The sequence below is a fragment of the Schistocerca cancellata genome, chromosome 3 (genome assembly GCF_023864275.1).
Source record: "Schistocerca cancellata isolate TAMUIC-IGC-003103 chromosome 3, iqSchCanc2.1, whole genome shotgun sequence".
In the NCBI taxonomy this organism is placed as follows: Eukaryota; Metazoa; Arthropoda; class Insecta; order Orthoptera; family Acrididae; genus Schistocerca; species Schistocerca cancellata.
Genome location: NC_064628.1, coordinates 143,985,830 through 143,992,206, shown reverse-complemented (window position 1 = coordinate 143,992,206; position 6,377 = coordinate 143,985,830).

Below are 6,377 nucleotides of genomic sequence, written 5' to 3'. Positions count from 1 at the left end.
GTGGCAACACTGTACATGACGTTCAAAGACGTCGCGATGCAAATCCTGGTGCATAGAAGTATGGTACGGGTGCAATCGATGTTCATGTAGCATTCTCAACACCGACGTTTCTGAGATTCCCTATTCTCGCGCAATTTGTCTGCTACTGATGTGCGGATTAGCCGCGAAAGCAGCTAAAACACGTACTTGGGCATCATCATTTGTTGCAGGTCGTGGACTTTTTCCGCAGTTGGTAAACGGTCCATTTTAACACGGATATTGTATCACGAGGCAAATACCGTCCACAGTGGCTGAAAGTTACGACATACCACGTACTTATACGTTTGTGGCTATTACAGCACCATCTATCACAATGCGAAAAAAGTGGTCCAACTAAAGCATTCATATTCCTTTACGTACTTTACGAATGCGAAATAAAAAATGGGGGTTCCTATTTTAAAAAACGCAGTTGATATCCGTTTGACCTATGGCAACGCCATCTAGTGGGCCAACCATAGCGCTATCTGGTTTCCCCCTTCAAGCTAGACGAGTTTCGTTCTTTGTAGCTTTTTTCGGTTGATGCTTATTTTGTGAGATATTTGGCCCGGTCACTATCAATGGACCAACCTGTGTAGATAGCGTTTGCCAGAGACATCATTGTGAGGTAGGAATTTTTCAGTTTGTTCAGGATGATTTCACAGAGCTATGACGCACCGCTGCTGAAGTCAAAACTTATTAATCTCGATACGCAGTCAGTCTTTAATGGAAGGCCACATTAAAACTTGAAATTTCATTATTGGGAAGAAATTTTTATTGGGAACTTAAACGAGATTTTTTCTATTGGGAGGTTACAGCCTCTGTGGCCTTTTTTTTTTTTTTTTTTTTTTTTTTTTTTTTTTTTTTTTTTTTTTTTTTTTTTTTTTTGGAGGTTCGTGTAGAATTTGTGTAGCCCTCCTGCCTGAACGCCGGTTACATTGGAACACACCATGGCAATCTGGCAATCGATTTATTAAAGGCACCTCTTCATTTCCGTAACAGGTTAGGAGGCCAGTGAACTTGCAGTCTTGAATTAACGCCATTTCCTGTTTCAACAAACATAAATGTCGTTAATGTTATAAAGAAATTTCAGTCAACATCATCCTCAGCCGTATGTTTCCCCAGTACTCGTTATGCAATCCTTTCGCAGCGAAAGTCCATTTCTATCAGATATTAAGTGCAGACATTGATTATAAACTTTGCTTATAACACATCGAGGATCAGTCTTTTGGGGACGTTAGATTATTGTGAGATACACAACGTCAGAAGAAAGGCTACGTTGAATTAGTGACTGTTTTGCCGACACAGAAACGACGTTGGAGAGCCCCGTCTTGAGACAACAGGAACTGTTGTTCTTCTTTACCTAACAACTGTACATAATGTACTGGTTTTAGTGTATGCGTATTGAACGAAGGCCCAACAGTACGAGAACCCATACGTTGGCCACACCAGACCATCACTTTCAATGCGCCAACTACTTTCTGTGGATCCATGGAGAGGGGTTTCTGATCTAACCAGTAAATACATACGAGGGTTGGAATAGTGGCAACTATTTATTCACAACCGATACAAAAAGTTACATGTTTGCACCTGTTACTGTCCTTCAGCTTAATTATGTTGTTAAATTAACTTAATTATGTCATGTATTGGAAAATTTGACTCGTTCCACATCATTAAGAAATATCGTATTGATGATCCATGGAACTAGTATTAATCTAATCTAATCTCTAATCTGAAGCAGAACTCAACGCTAAAGACAGTTCTTCTCCAGTCAGTGAGAGTCATGGCCAAAGACGTATCTGGTGACGCCCCAGGCAGTGGTGGGATACAAACCTGACATTTGCCCAGAACATAGCTCCAACCAGGGGTGATCCTCTGGGGTGCCACTTTCTTTCATGCTATGTTGGCTCTCGTCCGCGGCACTCTTACAGCACAGCGGTACGTAGAGGATACTCTATACCCCGTGTTGTTTCCCTTCATGGCAAGCCATGGTGTACATTTCAGCACGATAATGCCCGCCGAGACATGGAATGAGCTTGCCAAACTGTTTTGGCGAGAATAATATATGGAGGAATGAAAAAGAAAATTGAGGATGTTTTAGATAATGATCACTTTGCCCTTAGGAAAGGTAAAGGCATTTCTGACGTTGCAGTTGATAATGGAAGCAAGACTAAAGACAAATCAAGACACATTCATAGGATCCGTCGACCTGGAAAAAGCGTTCAACAGTGTTAAATGGTGCAAAAGATACGAAGTTCTGAGATAAACAGGGGCAAGCTAGAGGGAGACACTGGTTATGTACAAGAGCCAATACTGAATAATAAGAGTGGACGACCAGGAATGAGGTGCTCAGATTGAAAAAGAGTACGATAGTGTAATCTCCCCACGGAAAATTACCCTCTACCACGCAATAATTAATAATGGTCAATCAAATCATCCATATTTATTTACGTTTGAAAAGTATCTGAGCAGATTTTCTAGTAATATATGCGCCGACAGCTCGTCGACGCCAAGGTATTTTTCTAGTACGTTTATTCTTTGGAACAACAGAGGTACAGAGATGTATGCTCCATGGTGATTATAGAGAGGGAGAGAGAAAGGAACAGCTTCGGAAAGTATCGGTTGGAAGATTTTCGGATTGCTAAAGGAGATTTATTTACTCTTCTTCGCGCTAAAGCGAGACAGGAAAGTTTGTGCCGCTAGCGTGGTAGATAAAGAGAAAGAAGGACTTGTAAAAGTAAATTGCGTGAGACTTAAAATCCACGGAAACGGAACATGTACGGAAATGGATTCAATATACAATTTTCCTCAGAAATAAGGTTTGTGACCATTTTATTCTAGAGTGAATGACGAATGCGTTCTCTGTCTGAATCATTGATGATTGTCTGGACCCTGTAATTAATTGGGAAGTTTCAGCTGTGACGAAGAGAGCCTGCAATCTGAGTTTTTTTGAAATCGTCCAAAAAGGCTTCGTCCACATCTGAAATTTTAGATCAGTCGTAAACTGAACGAAGTGTTTAAACGATCGATTTTTCCCAACTGAATGCAGCGCTTAATAATAATAACGTATGTAAAGATCTTTTCTAGCAAGCCAGCCGCTGAATATTAAGACGAAGGGCTCCACCAGAGATTCTACTACGCTGATTTCATGTAACTTATATTTGAACTGGACACAGATAAAGGACAGACAGAGAGAGAGAGAGAGAAAGAGAGAGTGAATGGAATTCTAGAAGTTACTCAGAATCCTCCCTTTAGTATAATTTTTTTGTCTGTCTTTGCACGGATAAGCCTGATAAGAAAACCTAAGCCCTTGACTTTATTGTACAGAATTGTGTATGAGGGTGAGAGAGCGATAAAGGTGACAGATACACTTCTGTACAGACAAAACATTACACCAAGTTAGCGGCTAGCTTCATTAACACATACACATAGACTTTCATCAAAACCAAAATAGTAAGAGAATTCATTAGAATGGCCAATCCGTGACAGGACACGTTTTTTGACGTTGTTAAAATAATTTTGTTCTTTGTTTCATGTGAACTACGACGAGACAACTTAACGTGGAAAAGAGAAGAAATACTCGCAGTCGTATTATTTGACCTACAAATAAAAGCAGCACGCTGGACCTTCACCTGCCCATGTTAGGCAATAAATTCTGCTCGACTCATGTAGTACTATCACCGTCGACTACAAGTCCAACCGCCACACCTCCAAAGTGAATTGCAGTGACGCAGTCACTGCCCAGTGGAAATTTACTGGCTCACCAACACAGTTAGACCGCAATAGACCGGTGATGTATTGTAACATATCACCCCGGACTACAAGTCCATTTAAAAATAAAAAAAAGCAGAAAAAAGGCCAGATCTATACTTTTTTATTAAACTTGCTAGTATTGAAGAAGTAGACGTAGATTTGAACATTTACTAATTGTGTTCATAACAGAAGTAGTTTGACTGACCTGCCCTAGTTGCATTTACCTGTATAAGTACTATAACAAAGTAGCCACAGAAGTATTCTTGTGAAGGGAGATGTATATACATCTTGACTGTAGAACATTTATATGGTTTTAACTAGGGCAATGTTTAAGATGAGTCAAGCAGAGCAGAGCAACACCCAACAGCCTTCAGCTGTGAGCACTGATGATAATGATGTAGTAAGAAGTGTTGTAGAACCGATCGCTATAGATAGCGCAATAGAACGCCCGGTAGACACGGCTGGAGATGTATCAGCTAGTACGCAACATGGATTAGACCCATTGGTCATTATCATGAGGCAGATGCATATGTTAACGGAGACCGTGAATAATATGAATACAAAATTAGCCTCAGTTACTGAAGGGCAAGAAAATTTGAAAACCGACATTAACGCGAAGTTCGCCGCAGTGAATGAAGGGCAAAATGATTTGAATGCGAAGTTAGCCTCAGTTACGGAAGGGCAGGAAAAGCTGAAAGCTGAGATTAAGCAGCAGTTACATGACAGTTTTTCCGAATTAGAACAACGGATAGAGGCGAAGACAAAGGAACTTAAAGATCAGGCCGAAGAGACGGAACGAAAATTAAATGCACAAATCGAATTGGTTAAAGCTCAATGTGAGGAATCTACTCAACGCGTACGTGTAGAAATGAAGGAGTACGTGGCTATTAAGATAGATACCGTACGCGAACAGGTGGAAATGGTTCCGCAATTAGTACAAAAGCAAGATGCCATTTCATGTGCAATTGCGCAACTTCCTGAATTGGCACGTACGCAGACGAACCTAAAGGAAAGTGTGGAACATCTGACAGAACGTCAAGACGTTATAGACCACCAGATTAATGTATTAACGGGTAAATTATCCGAAATCACATTAGAAAACAAAAGGCTAATGTGTGAAAACGTTGAGAAAAATGTTAAAAAAGCATTCCAGAGTCTGTGCGGCAAACAGGAAGAGAATTTGTTTGCGAAAGGACTAGAGGAAGTGCGACAGCAGTTAGGTGCTGATCTCGAGCATTGGAAACAAACGATAGCAGAGTCGATACGCGTTTCACAACAAGGCTCAGAACAAATGAATACAGGCCAGCAGCAGAAGTTGCCAGCGACTATAGAGCCAGTTACTGCACATTCGCACACAATACCGACTTGTGTGAGTAACTCAAATATTAAATTGCCACGAGCTAGTTGTTCGCGTGAAGTTTTATCTGACGGAGATTACGAAAGCCTTTGCCATGCCGAAGAAAAAATGATAAAGCATCGGCAATTTCAGATTTTTAACACTGACAAAAGGGGGGTCCATCCGATTGTTTTTATTCGAAGTTTTAGAGGAGTTCTACCCAGAAATTGGTCGGAGTGGCAGAAGATCAGTTTCGTTACTGGGTATATACAAGGTTCGGGGGCGATCTGGGCCTCGGACATGACTTCGGTTTGCTCGACCTATGACGATTTTGAGAAAGCGTTTTTAGCAAAGTTCTGGTCAGAAGGAGTACAGGAACGCCTAAGGCAGGAGGTGCTCTACCCAGAGCCTTTGTCTTTTTCGAAAGGAAGCCTTAGGAAGTATTTTGAAAAATATATAAATAAAACTAGATATTGGGACAGACCTATGCCTTTGCCAGACATAATAAACATACTTAAGGCAAGATTACCAACTAGCATCCGGAATCAATTAATTTACGGCAACGATAAAGACCTGGAGTCGTTCCTCACGACGTTAGATCATATAGACATTATAGAAGAGAACAACCAGAAAGCCCGTAACAACAGATTCCAATATAGGGTGATAGAACCTACGCCAAATGGTAGGCAAGGGAACGCACAGAGATCGATAAATAGTGGAGAAACCCCTCAAAATCGCAATAATAATACCGGCAATAGTCTTGCGAGGGGCTATCCAAGGAACAACAGGAATGGGAAACGATACAGTCCCGTATGGGGGAACGAAAGGAATTTCAGACCACAAGCTTGGAACAATAACAGTAATAGAAAGTGGAACCAACCGGGGGGAACAAACTCAAATAACCAACATCAGTGGGGACGGACATCCGTGAATCAACCGGTAATTACCGAAGTGACGGATGAGGTCAACCACCAGGTGAATCAAAATCCAAGAAACTTGTAAGGACCTACTCGTGCCCCGGAGGAGCGGTCAACAATAGGTTGAGGGGCAACAGGATATGTGTACCCATGCTAACGTATAATGATGGACGATTACTGGCAGATGAATTGACCGAGGACTTAGAACCCCAAGATGAGAATAAGGAACAGGTGGCAGTAGCCGAAGTGCAAGTCATTTTGGAAACTGTACCTATAGTGGCGGTTTTAGACACAGCTGCAACCACAAATGTTATTTCGGAGGCTCTATTCAACAAGATGAGAAATATAAGACGAGT